Source organism: Mus musculus, chromosome 13 (assembly GCF_000001635.26).
Source record: "Mus musculus strain C57BL/6J chromosome 13, GRCm38.p6 C57BL/6J".
Lineage (NCBI taxonomy): Eukaryota > Metazoa > Chordata > Mammalia > Rodentia > Muridae > Mus > Mus musculus.
The window spans coordinates 107,576,734-107,591,115 of NC_000079.6; the positions used below are offsets into that span (position 1 = coordinate 107,576,734).

The 14,382-nt window shown below is 42.7% G+C and overlaps 1 long non-coding RNA gene across 2 annotated transcripts in view; it reads left to right on the forward strand.

The window, feature by feature from the left end:
* Nucleotides 1-11,210, forward strand: part of Gm31920 — a 46,959-nt gene extending 35,749 nt beyond the window's left edge. Inside the window, exons 3-4 of one of the 2 annotated variants that reach the window (XR_382877.3) lie at nucleotides 8,183-9,675; nucleotides 10,237-11,210. This is a non-coding gene — a long non-coding RNA (predicted gene, 31920). Of the gene's footprint in view, nucleotides 1-8,182; nucleotides 9,911-10,236 lie in introns of those variants that run through there. The other variant, XR_382876.3, reaches the window with a different exon arrangement.
* Nucleotides 11,211-14,382: the final 3,172 nt, after the last annotated feature.

The following is a 14,382-nucleotide window of genomic DNA, read 5'->3' on the forward strand; positions in this document are numbered from 1 at the left end:
GCTGTCCTGTCCTACTTATCAATTGTCTCTGGAAATGCCCTTGTAGAGGCACCTAGAAATGTGCTCTGCTATTCTTCAAGGAATCCCTCAAGCCAATCAAGTTGAGGATCGTAGTTATCCAGCATACATGACAAGTCACGACTGTGACTCGTGGTACTCAGGGGGAGGTGTTAAATGGCTTAGAAGTCTTATATAGCACTTAGACTTTTCTGAATGCTGCAGAAAAGGCTTCAGGAAACAAGGCTTAAGGTGAGATGAGAAAGGCGAGGAAGCATCAACAGTACAGAAGTTGAACCAGAAGAGTCATCCAAATACACAAAGCCCTTGGAGTAGATGCGATGGGCAGACAGGGAAAAAAATGCAGGAGGACCTGAAGGAAGAACAGAGAGCTGGGGCCAAGAGCAAGTGAAATGGGCAGAGGAAACAGCAGAGGCCTTGTGAAAATACATTATGGCCCTTGGCATAGTAGAAAACCATCAAGTATTGTGCTTTTAACTACAAAGGAATTTGGAATGTCAGAAATAGCTTCCACTGGAGACTCCCTCCTGCACACAGTGAACACCACTAATCTACATCCGGGCTGTGACACTCGGATAGCTCATCTTAAGAACTGGAAAAGCCTCTCTGACTATCTCAAGGCCTCTATTGTTTTATTTGTGTTATCTGCTCAACTTAAACCATTATATTCTGGGGCTGCCTCTTGGTCACTGCCCATGGGAAGCTTGCACCCAGGTGATAAAGACAGAGGAGGAACAACAAGCAGGCTGCAGGTAGCCTGCAGAGCTCCTGATATCCACAGTGCCTCCCCACACCCAACCCCTGTCAAGCTTCCATCAGTGGAGGGAAGTTTGAGGAGCACAAGAAGAGACAGTGATGAGCAAAACAAAGTCCTCGTTCCTGTGGCTGCCAGCCTGGGAAGACAAGATAGGTGACACGAAACGAATAAACATATACACGCAAGTCAGATGATTACAAATGCTGCAGGAAATAAAGGGGAACGAGTGGTGAGAAAGAACCTGGTATTTTATAGACAGGAAGGTGTCTAAATCAGTGACAATTGAGCAGAACGCACAGCAGGAAGCTATAGGGAAGAACAGCTACCAGGAGCACGTATGGCAAGCACAAAGACTTCAGGGCACAAACAGGCTTGGCATGTTCCCCAACACAAAGCAGAATAACTCTAGGGGAGTCATCGGGGCTTGGGCAGTCTGGGGAGCTTGCCTCTTGAGAGTGTAGAGTTATGATAGCCAAAGATAAGGAGCTGAGAGAAAAGAGGGCGCAGTGAGAGCTCTCAGGGTAGTGGGGGCGGGGCGGGATGTTATTCAGCACACTCTTTATGAGAAGTGATTTTAGTGAGGTCTTAAATGATTGGAAATAGGAACCGGACAGATCCATGGGAGAGGACGTCTCCTGACAGAGAAAACAATACTGGAGAGGGGCTAAGCATGCTCTATTCCAGAGAGACTGGAACACGGTGCAAGAGAGAGTAAGGAATGGGTAGGGGAACAACTGGGCAACCGGAAGTGGATGGGACCAAACTGGAGGCCTCTGGAGGTCTGGCCTAATGCTGCTTGTACTCTAATGTCAATTTTGGTCCCTAAAACTGCTTATACAAGCATCTGCATGTAGCTTCTGGCAACCTGCCCCCGGTTGGTTCCTGAAGATGCTAGCAGCTAATGGCTGGGCAGGGCAGACCGAGGCGGGAATTTAGGATTCCCAGGTTGGGACTAGGAGGTGAAGGAGGATGAAGAGATCCATAATGCCGGGAGAGTGTGGAGGAAAGGAAAGACCTCATGCCTGAGAAGAGTGCAGAATAGAGAGGCATGGCAGCCATGGAAAGGAGCCGGGCGAATGCGGCCCAGAGCGCTCTGGGTCCAGATCAACAAAGCAAGAACACAAAATTTAGTAAGTAATAACTCGGGATTAACTGTGTGGAGATTAGGCAGTGGCCCAACTATTGAGCTGCATAAAGCATATAAAAATATAAAGGTTTTGTGTGTGTGTGTGTGTGTGTGTGTGTGTGTGTGTGTGTGTGTGTGTGTATGCGAGTTTCTTTAAGGAATGTAGAACATGAAGTAGGTAGTGAACCCACGGCCAGGACTTATTTATTAATTATTTAATTCAACAAAGCATCTTGGATTTTCTTCTACATACACCAGGTAGCTTTGGAAGGGTTGTGTGTTGGGACAAGTGACATAACATTTGTTGAAGTAGAATTTACTGCAATTTCTGTGTTGGGAAGAGACAGTGATAGAGAGCGAGGGGGCGAGGGGTGGCTAGGAAGTCACTGTAGTGGCTGAAGCCAAAGACTGCAGTGGCCTGGCTTGTATAGACTCAGATCCTATACTGGATGAAAAACTGTCCAATGCTCGGTGGTAATTTGCACATGGGAGTGAGAGAAACAAGAGAGAGGCGTCAAAGATCTTCCTGCTTCTATTTCTTTTGTTAGTTCATTGGTTGAGGGGGTTGATTGAAAACTGGGGGTGATAGCATTCCTTCTAGGCGCCGCCCCACAGTTACCTGGCAACAGCAAAGTAATGCCTGGCTTACTATAAAAGGTGCTGTTTGGACCCTCCTTGCTCTCTTACTCTGTTACTCTCTGTCCTCTTTCTCTCTGCCCCTTCTACCTCTCTCCCCATCCACCTTCCCCCTCTCTCCATGTGTTCCTGGACAGCCTCTCCTCTCTCTTTTCTCTTCTCTTTTCTCTTCTCTTCTCTTCTCTTCTCTTCTCTTCTCTTCTCTTCTCTTCTCTTCTCTTCTCTTCTCTTCCCTTCCCTTCCCTTCCCTTCCCTTCCCTTCCCTTCCCTTCCCTTCCCTTCCCTCCCCTCCCCTCCCCTCCCCTCCCCTCTCTCTGTCTCTGTCTCTGTCTCCGTCTCTCTCTCTGTCTCTGTCTCTCTCTCTCTCTCTCTCTCTCTCTCTCTCTCTGTGTGTGTGTGTGTGTCTCTCTCTTTCTCTCTCTGCTTTCTATGTCTCTACTCTCTTCCCAGCTCTCCTCCGCATGCCCTAAATAAACTCCATTCCATACTACATCCATCTATGGCTGGTACCTCAGAGGGAAGGGATGCCTCAGCATGGGCCTGGCGAGGCACCCCCTTCCACCTCACCATACTGCACTTCTACCAAACATATCCTGGCTCTTTTTTTTTCTTTTTTTTTTAATAAAACACAACAGGAAGGTATTTTGGCAGCTGTCTTGATGAAGAAGTGATGCCAAAGCTAAGCCGGCACTGAGTGAAGGGCCACCAGGTGTAGGAATACGTGCAGCCATCCTTCTCCCTGGAGAACAATGATAACCATTCTCCTTAGACTACTTCTTTTTAAAATATATTTGTTTGTTCGTTTGTTTGTTTGTTTGTTTGATGACGGGGTCTCAGTGTGTAACTCTATCTGTCCTGGAACTATGTAGGCCAGGCAGAGATCCACCTGTCTCTGCCCACTAAGTGTTGGGATTAAAGGCATGTATGTGTCATTATGCCTGCCTTTTAGATGACTTCTTTATATTTTAAGATTTATTTTTATTTATTTATATGTCTCTGTGTGTATGCGTGTGTGTACACATGCAGGTGCCTGGGAGACCACAAGAGGGTGTTGGATCCCCTGGAAGTACAGATGGTTTGAAGTTAGTACTGTAGGATCCAAACTCAGGTCTTCTGGAAGACAGTGGCCCTTAGCCACTAAGTCATGTGTCCAGCCTTACCTGTTAATCATCATTTGTCCACAAGTACAGATCTATGGATTCCAGAGCTCATATACATGCACACAACCACCAGATCAACCAGGATGCAGCCAGCTCCATTGGCTAAACCTCCAGTATGATAGCCCTGTAGTCTCCCAGTTTCCACTAACACATGAGACATCCACATACACAGAATGACATAGTTACATAAGCTTTTGAGATAGGATTCTTCACAATGCCCCTGAGATTCATCCAGATGGTTGCTTTTAATCACTAAATAAATATCCCAGTTTATGAAAGCACCATGCTTTGTTAACCCATTCAGCCATTGAAGGACTCTTGGATTATGTCCAGGTCTGGACAATTACGAAGTGAACCACTGGAAACATTCATGTGCAGCCTTTTGTTAGAGACTAAGTTTTCATTTCTCTAGAGTAAAAGCTAGAGGCTGGCATTGCAGAATAGTGTGCTCAGAAATGTTTCACTCCATAAGTGACTGCTAGACTTTCCAGAGTGGCTATTCTGGGTTGCCTTCCCACCTGCAATGGATGAGAGCACTTAGTTTTGTTAACATTTTCTTTTTGTTTAAGCCATTTTTTAAAATGTACAACCAACTGTGATTTTATAATTTAATTTAAAAAGTTAATGCATGTGAAGTCATACAGGGTTGGACATTTCATGATTGATTTATGTCAATCTAGGTTCAGCTTCATTATCAATATGACAGGATTTTCTTCTTTTTCAGGGGTACGTAATACCATATGGCATATGTATATGTATATATAAAATCATCCAAATGTCCTAACAAACTGTATATATGTGTGTGTATATGTATATATATGTGTGTGTGTATATACACACATATATATACATACATATACACATACATATGTTTTAAAATGTCACATTTAGCTATCTGAAGGACATTTGGGTTGTTTCTATACCTTGGAAACTGTGAATATACTTCAGTGATCACAGGGATATAGATGTATCCTTAAGATTTTGATTTCAATACTTTTGAATATCCAGAGTTGGAATTGCTGGGTCATAGAGTAGTTCTATTTTTAAGTTGTGAAAACCTCTACAAGTTTTTCATAGTAGATACCCTATTTAACAACCCTACCAGCTGCATGTCACGGCACACGCCTTTAATCCCAGCAAATGGGAGGCAGAGGCAGGCAAATTTCTGAGTTTGAGGCCAGCCTGGTCTACAGAGTGAGTTCCAGGACAGCCAGGGCTACACAGAGAAACCCTGTCTTAAAAAAAAAAAAAAAAAAAAAAAAAAAAAACCCTACCAAGAGGGTGCTAGTCCATATTCTCACCATGAGTTATCGCCTATCTGGTAAACACCATATCAATAGATGTGAGGTGTTATCTCATTGTGGGCTTTTGAAGCATATCTTTATATTTCAATATTTTATTTTTATAGTATACATCAATATTTTAAATAGTCAACATTCAATTACATATGTCTTTATTCCTTTTTAAAGTATATTTTAATTAAAGTAAAATTACATCACCTTATCCTCTCCCTCTTCTCCCTCCAATAGCTCCCATGTCCTACCTCAAGTTGATAACCTTTTTTGCTTTGATTATTATCATTACAAACATGTATCTGTGTGTGTGTGTGTGTGTGTGTGTGTGTGTGTGTGTGTGCAAATATATAAATACAGCTCACTGAGTCCACTTTCTTCTTTGTATCTATTGGTTTCATTGTCATTTTGAATTCCATTTTCTTGATGGTTATCATTTTGAGTGTCTAGCCAAGTTCATTGCTCATTTTTAAAATTAACTATTTTATTTTTGTTTATGATTGTTAGCCACTGGATTGTACGAGTCCCTTATCAGAGAGGCAGTTAGAGGATATTTTCTCCCACTCTGTAGATTGCCTTTTCCCTCTCTTTATTATACAGAATGTTTTTAATATGATAGTCTTGTAAGTCTATGCTTGTTTTTGTTGCTTGTGCCATTGCCAAAACTAATGTTATAACTGCTTTCTCTCTCTCTCTCTCTCTCTCTCTCTCTCTCTCTCTCTCTCTCTCTCTCTCTCTCCCTCCCTCCCTCCCTCTCTCTCTCTCTCTCTCTCTCTCTCTCTCCCTCTCTCTCCCTCTCTCCCTCCCTCCCTCCCTCCCTCAGAAATTTTATATTTTCAGGCCTGCATTTAAGTCTTTAATCCAATGTGCATATTTTTTGCAGGTAGTATAATAGTCCTCATTTTGCATATAGAAGGCCAGTATCATAAACCATAACCAAGTGGGATTCACCTTTTGGATGTAAGGATGTTGGACAAATATAAACCAATTAATGTGAGATATGTGTCAGAAGAGCCAATGACAAAAACCACATACGCTATCATTTCAGTAGATATTTAAAAGGCAATCGACAAAATCCAACACCATTTTGTGGCTAAAAATAGCAGCATGGTAGATATAAAAGAAATTCACCTCTACACAACAAAGGCCATGTGTGTGGAAATCTCACAACTAACATTGTAGTCATGGGTGACAGATCAGAGCCTTGCTTCTATGATGAAGACCTAAGCAAGCATGCCCATGCTTTCTACTGCTTTTAGTCTACCTGAAACTAGAAGCCCTGCAAAAAGCTGGTCAAGAGAAAGAATTTAAAAACATCAATAGAATGGTGGAAAAAAATGAAATCACCTCTCCAGATTATCTGATCTTATGTGTAGAATCCCTTAAAGATGGTACAAAAATAACAAATAATTTCAGCAACACTACAGGATATAAAAACAATATATACAATTCGTTCTATTTCTGTACACTAAGTATCTAGAAACACAATAAGCTATCCTCTTACAATAGCACCAAGAAGAATACTATGCTTAGAAATAAATGTAACCAAGGAAATGGAAGTACCTAAAATCCACCAAACACTGCTTTGCAGAAAGCAAAGAACACACACAAAAAAATGTAAGGCACTTTCCACTCATAAGTTAGAAGTCTACTCTTAAAGTTTCCATGCCACATAAAGCTGTCTGGAAACCAGACACAGAGGCCCTTTCCTATAATCCTGTACTCAGAAAGCTGAAAGAGGAGGAACACTACAAATTTTTGGCCACTTTTGGCTACAGAATGAGTTTCAACTAGCCTAGGCTGTAGCAAAAGAGCTTGCCTCAAAAAAAGAAGAAGGAGAAGAAGGTGGTGGAGGGGGGGGAGGAGGGGAAAACAAAAAAGCTATCCATGCATATAATTCTAGCCAAAGTCTTAATACTAATGTCATTTTTATAAAGTTAGTAAAAAAATAATATGAAATTCATAGGAAACTACAGAAGATCATAAGTATTCAAATCAATGTTGTAGGGGATGGGTAGAAAGCACCTTCCCAATTGAAAAAGGTATAGCAAAAGTATATAACTTAAAGTATTATGGCAGTGGTATAAAAACCAACTGGTAGACCAGTAAGACATATCATCTCCAGAAGAGACCAGAACCAATCTTCAGCAAGGCTGTCAGGAATCAATAGTCAGGGAAATACTAATCTCCTTAGACATTTTAGAATCTCTTTGTATATATCTATAAAAATTCCTGCTGGGATTTTGATTGTAATTATAACATAACTATAGAACAATTTCGTTGACCTTTTTCCTATCCATTCCCACCCTTTCTTCCTTCTGCTTCCGCCTTCCCTCAATCTTACCAGAAGCTACCAGTTTTAGTAATTTTCATGAAGAGTCAACTTTTGTGTTCCTTTCATTTTTCTTCTATTACTTTTCTGGTTTTTGTTTCCAGTATTTATTTTTCCTTTGTCCTCATTGCCTCTGTTTTTTAAAAAGAAAAAAAAAAATTTTAATTCTTTTATTTTTTGCTTAGGAGTGGTGCATGAGGGAACGTTGAAGATGAGAGAGAAGTGGTAGATTTTTGTTTTCTTAGTCTTCTCCTTCTCTGCTCCCTGAAGCAGCCACACACACACCCTTGATCTCCCTGTTCCCTGGTGTCCATTTCTAGTTTTCACCCTACACTGAGTTCAGAAGAGAAGAATTAGGAAAATAAAAACAAAACAACAACAGCAATAAAGGCAAGTTCATCACCAGTTTAGCCGTCCTCCAAATTCTAGCCTCTTTCCTCAATTTACCTGTTCTCATCTTTGAAGCTCTTGTGGACTTTTATCTCCAGATTCTATAGCTATAGTCAGTCAGAGAAACAACGATGAATATGTCTTTTCCATCTGCCTAGAAATGAAGGCAGTTGTTTTTAAGCCAGGTCAGAATAGGACTTGTAATGTGGTAGTGGGGCCATTCCATCTTCTTTTTTTTAATTAGGTATTTTCCTCATTTACATTTCCAATGCTATCCCAAAAGTCCCCCATACCCTCCCTGCCCACTCCCCTACCCACCCACTCCTCCATTCCATCTTCTACAACCACTACCACACCACCTCTGAGAGCCCCACAAGAACCATCTATAAAGGGGACTGTGACAACCTTGAAGATTTTCATATCCAGAAATGGGAAAATCCCAGGTTTTTATATTTTATTTTTATTTTTCAGAGACCAACTGACTCCTGCTGCGTGAGAACAGGTACTTTTGTTCTGAAGAGAAAACTTATTGAATTTAGTCTTGGAGCATCATGTGCAAATGTGGCATGGGTTGTCCAAAAGGCCTACAATGGATAGTACAAGCCCTCCTCCATGCTAGACCAAGAAGACTGTTTTCTCACAAAGAGAAAAGCAAGCTTTCCTGGACTCTAAGCCCATGCATACACACCATGTTTCCTCACTCTTGGTCAGTTTGTTCCAAGTTTCAGGCACTTTGCTAAGAATTCAAGGTCAGCTTGAGCTGAGCATCCTTCTCGTCCTCATGAAGTGCAATTCCAATCCTGGTGTGAGTCAGGGGACAGCCCCAGTTGCAGATGACTTTCTGCAAGCTCTGTGGAGACACAGAGAGGGGGAGCCTGACTCTAAATTATAGCTCGTCATCTTTCTCCCTCTCACCTGAACCAAAGGAGCCTTGTGTTACTACATAGGATCTGCTTTTTAAATATATTTTAAGATTAAAGTCAACATGGAAATGGAGAGGGTGGGATGCTCACATTGAACGGTCATTGTGTAGCAGGCTGGTTATCTCGCTGGCTGTGTTATACAATGAAAGAGGATCAGATAAACACAGGCACAACCTCTGCCTCCATTGATAATGTAAATCATCCCTTGTTTCATTTGTCCTCCCTTCAGACCGGATACAAAAGGCATAGAAATGAACAATCCATGCCTAAACACAGAAGAGCTTGAAAGCTGATAAATGTCAGATGTTTGTTCTGGGTCATCATTAAGGTCTTGAGTGGATTTGCTTATAAACAGCAGCTATTCTCTCGGTGGGAACATGAGAGATGGGGAGGGGGGGTTACCATGTGGAGACAGCTCTTTTAAAGACACATTGCAACTTTTCTGCCATGCATGGTAAGCTATATAGATAATTCTTCTTGCAGGCTATGCACTGTTGTCTCCCGAGCAGCCCAAAATGTAATGTGCTAGAGAAAAAATGAGGTGGTTTTTTTTTTCCTCTCTCTCTCTCTCTTCATTTTATGGAAATGCCATTTTTCATTATCCGCTGAAGGTGAGCCTGCTGGAAATTGAGATGAGAGTAGAGTTGCCCCTCCTACAGATGGCCAGGCATGTCCTGACAAACATGCTGCAAAGACCTCCATGGGAGCCTAGGGAGACCTCCGCCAGCAGGTTCCCCACAATGAAGCTGGCAGCGCCAAGCCTTTGAAAGATGTGGATCCTTGCGGCCCATCCATTTCCGCTACCCTCTGTTCTCTGCTGAGGGTTTTGTGGGATGCTGTTGTTTCTCCTCTCCAGTCCAACCAAGGCCCGGCTAAAGAAAAAGTGCCAAGACAAACAGAAAGGGAGCCGTGGGGACCCGGTGTTGGGTACAGAGCGTGAGGGTGGTAATCATTCTTCTGATTTGTGCTCCGATTTGTTTTCTGTTTGCTTTCGCACAGAACGCACACTCTCCCCCTGGATCTCAAATAATCTGAACCAAGGTAAAATCATTACAAAGTGGCCTTCAAACACGATGTCTCTGCTGGAACTGAATGAGTGATCATACATTTAAATACGGAAACTGGGAATTCGGGTGAATTACATCGGTTCAATTGTTGTTTTAATGCTCAGGGCTGTTCAATCTTTGCTTTCTCAGAATATCCTCCTCTGTCTCCCCTCCCTCCTGATTTTTCCTCTTTCAAACACACACACACACACACACACACACATACACACACACACACACACACACACACACACACACACACACACACACTTTCTTTTCATTTCAGTGACTTGGTTTTGGCTTCAGTACTTGAGACGGAATCTGAAGCCTTGGGTATGCTGGGCCCAGTAACTTACCTGAGAACACCACTTCTAGCTCCTTAATTTAATATGGTCCACAAAGCCAAATATAAAGAAATAATTTCTACCTCATTGCTAACACATGGGAACAAGGAAAGGAAAGACAGTCTCACTGTCAGGATTCTGAGCATCTGGTTAACTCTGCCCTTTATCTGGATTATTATTCTTGAGGTAACCAACCCCTCATGTGCCCCCAGTATCTGTCTCTGAAGTCAATCACAGAAGAGGATAGAAACTTCGTGTTATCTGTGGGATGATTGCTTCAGCTGTTCATCCTCATCCCATCCAGAAGACGGGTGGAAAAGCCCAACTGGGAAACAGAGCCGAACATCCTCCATAGCAGAGGCAAGGCCCTCCTCTGGCGGTGCCCCTGCCATGACAGTCAAGCAAAGGAATCCTACTATCGGGATCCAGGTCCCAGGTTAATGTCAAGAGCTGGTTTCTGTTTAGTTACTCAAGGATCAAAGGGAAATTATTCAATAAAAAGGAACGTAAAGAGGGACCCCTGTGCCCACCTAAACCTTAATAAAAGACACTTGTTCCAATGCATCTTCCTTAACTTGCCTTTTCATGCAGCCCTTTCTGCTTCTTGCATACACGTTTGTTGTTGAAATAAGGATGTTTTCCTATCTCAACTCCCCACTCCCTCCCCTTGCAGCTGACCAGGGTGTCACAAGAATGGTGTGACAGCTTGTTGCTAAGGAACTGAAGACAGGGTCACCACTCTCACATACATATACACACACACACACACACTCACACACACACACACACACACACACACACACACACACACACCCATGAGGAATATGAAATCCTTATCAACAGATTGAATAGGGAGTGTGTATGAGTGTGTTGTTGTGTGTGCACATGCACACATGTATGCTATAGTTTCTGTCTGAAGTGTAAATTACAGGTCGCCACTTCTACAGCAGCTGCTCCAGAGAAGCCTTCAGCTTCCTCACCCACCAGCCACGCCTGTATTTGAACTTTTCACTTCAGTGTGAGTGCCTTCACACTGTCCTGTCCGTGATTTACCGCAGATGTATCACACTCTGACCTTAGTCACAGCCTCCCTTTAAGAGTCAAGTACAAACTTTGCAAAGTCTCTAATATGCGAGGTGTTCAGCAGACAAGACTAGGACATGAAATTCCTCCCACTTGGAGCACACCCACACCAAGGCTTCTCTAAAATCTATTTATCTTAGTCACGACCTCTGAGCTCGAATAGAAGAAGGTGGTGAATGTTCCCGTCTCCCTGTCCCATGTGCCTGAGAGCAGGGAATGGTTAGAATTTATACTGTGACAATTATTAGAGAGAAGGGAGTTAACTTTAAGAATTTTTTAAAAAAAGAATTATTTGAGAATCTGAACATTTAAAATATGTCCTATTTGGTGCCATTGCAAAAGATCTCTTTTAGCTCCCCTGTTATTCATGTTGCTGATTTTGTGATTGTAAGACTAAATAAAGTGGGGAAATCTAACAGCAGATGATCTCACAAATGAATGGTGCACATACAGTAACAGATAAGTGTATCCATCGACATAGAGGAAACAGCATACAAAAGAGAAAGCTGTGATCCCTTGAAAACAGAAGATAAGACTTTAATTACTTATATAGAAAGATACAGAGGGATGTGAGCTGAATTTGATTGAAGGGAAATAAACTTCTTGTCAAATCCCTGGGTGCTGGGCCAACAGTTCTCTTGAACTCCGTCGATTTCTGCTGCGGTGCATTCTGAGTAATGCATGTTTATTCTGCCTAATTGAGGAGGCTGGACACTAATGAGTTTTCTGAGCACTCCGAAGAAGAATGCTGCATATGAAAGGGGAGCCAAAGGGTATGTGGAAATGGAAAGCAAGGTGGGGGGGGGGGTGCCAGAGAGAATGTTCTCAGAACGTGGGAAAGTTCGTTTCGGTGGGCTGGGAGAAATCCAAATGAGATGGGTTTTATAAAGAAGTGATGTGGTTAAAAGACACTGGCTCATCCAAGTTAGAACTAAACTACAAGCCTAGAGTCTGCTTCTGGTTGCCCATAAATGACTCAGGCATGTGGCATTTGATCCTGCCCATTATGTATGCTGCATGGAATTGCCTTTTTGTCAGGTTGTTGTTGTTGTTTAATACTTGCTATGGTTTAAACTCTTCTTGCCCCCCCCCCCAGCCTCAGTGTGGCCAGGGCTATGATTACAGGTGTGCACGGCCACCGGTAGCTATGTTAAATTTCTTTGCACACTCACTGAGGTTATTTTCCTCAGTCATCCTTAAAATGTAAAACACGTGCACTTAGCTTAAAAGTGAGACTCTCGAAATCCGAAGCACCGAATCAAAACTGTGCAACTAAAAACAAGTGTTTTCACGAATGCCGATATGCTTTTGGTTTAAGGTAATGAGGTCAAACTGCCTCAAGGCAAGAGCATTTATGAGCATCAGCTTGCATTGACTCTACTCTACCCAGAAGCCCAGAGACTAAAAAAGGGGACTAAGGAGTAGGATCTAGCTTTGGGGAATGATAGCAAACAGATGGCATAGCAATGGTCCTCAGGGCAGCTTCAGCCAAACTGTCACAGAAGAAGAATAATCATTGTAGTGGGAGGTGGAGAAGAAAGAGAGCATCCTTGGGCAGGAGAGTGTAAGAAAAGGTCAGGAGGCTGAATGACTGGGAATATTCTGGTTACCTGGGTAGCTGATTTTGGATCTATGAATTAACATCTAGGCTAGAGGGATCATTCCTCCAAGATGTCTTCTACATGTGGTGGCCTATACCTGATCTCTCTCTCTCTCTCTCTCTCTCTCTCTCCCATCTTGCTTCTAATGTCTCCTTTCTTCCTTCTCCATTGTCTTTCTTCTCTCTGCTCTCTGATCCACATCTCAGGTTCCTCATAGCATGGCAACTTGGGATCATACAATTTTTTTTTAAAAAGCAGCTCAGATTTCCAGGACAGTGTTCCCAGAGGTGTACACACACAGACACACAGACACACACAGACACACACAGACACACACACACACACACACAGGAAACAAAACAAAATATTTGCAAGTCTTCCTATGTCCTGGGTATCACCAAATGTCCCTTTGATTGCATTCAAGCGATCGAACAGATCACAAGAGTCAGCCCATGTTCCAGGGAATGGGAGTGAGACTTATTCCTTCAATGAAAACAACACCAAAATCTATGTGCAGCCAAATGTAATCTACCACAAGAAATAAAGAATAAAATGGAATGGCCTAATGAGATGTCGGTACTAGATAGAAAAAATGATCATAGCAAGAAGCAGGGCTTTGAAGGTAAGGTGGGAAGTCAGAACACATGGGGATTTTACTCTAGGCACTGTCTGCTGTGTCTTTAGTTAGGAAAATGAAAGTATCGTCATCTTCTGGATTATCAGATTCTTCATAGTCCCAAGCATTGGACTAAGCAGAGGAGAGACTATCATGCCCTCAGAAACTCATTGGCAAGACACTCTGCTGTCCAGGCACATGTGCTTTTGAAGGACATAAGCTCCTTCAGGCCATTGTCTTAAAAACAGAGAACACAACAGGCAGGTGTAAGAGTACCCTAAGCAGTAGAGAGCTGGCTTCCTGCCAGACTAACCTGCCTGATGCTTCAAACCCAGAGCCAGGACTGCCCTCTGATCCTGACAGGAGCCCGAGGTCTTCCATATTTTTCTATTTTTGATCTCTCACCCTTTTGCACAGATAAACTCTCTTCACCGACTCATTAAAATATGTATGTCTGAAAATGGCTGCTCCGGGCCAGTGTGGCCTCTGATTCCTACATGATTGATGTATTTTCCATTCTAAGCTGGAGTTCTGGGTTCTGAAGAGGAGGAATCTATCTGGATTAGACTTATCTCTGGACTGCTTTCCTTGAAGTCAAGTGTCCATTCTTAGTGCAGTCAATGATGACTGCCAAGCAGGTTCAGATCTTCAGAGAAAAGCAACCTGGAAGCATCACCTGGCTCCTGCTGCCATCAGTAAGGGAAGACAGGTAGGAACCCATTGGCTAGAAAAGGCATAGGCTAGGTGAGTGACAAGAAAGAAAGACCATGTGGGAAACATACCAGCCTGGCCCTGCAGACTCAGATAATGAGAGCAGAAGAGTTTGGTTCCCAAGCTATCCTTCACTCACATTCCAGACCCCTTCTTACCCTGCTAGAATGTCAAGCCCATTTCCCATTGAATTTGTCATGGCAGCTTTGATGTATGAAGCAGTAAAGTAATGCACAGTAATGGACAATATCAAAGAAGATCCTTTCTTATCTGGCTCTCGCAGAGGTTTTCTAATGATTGTAATAGTATTGGGGGTGGCTGGCTCTCTCTTCCTATACTTATCCTCC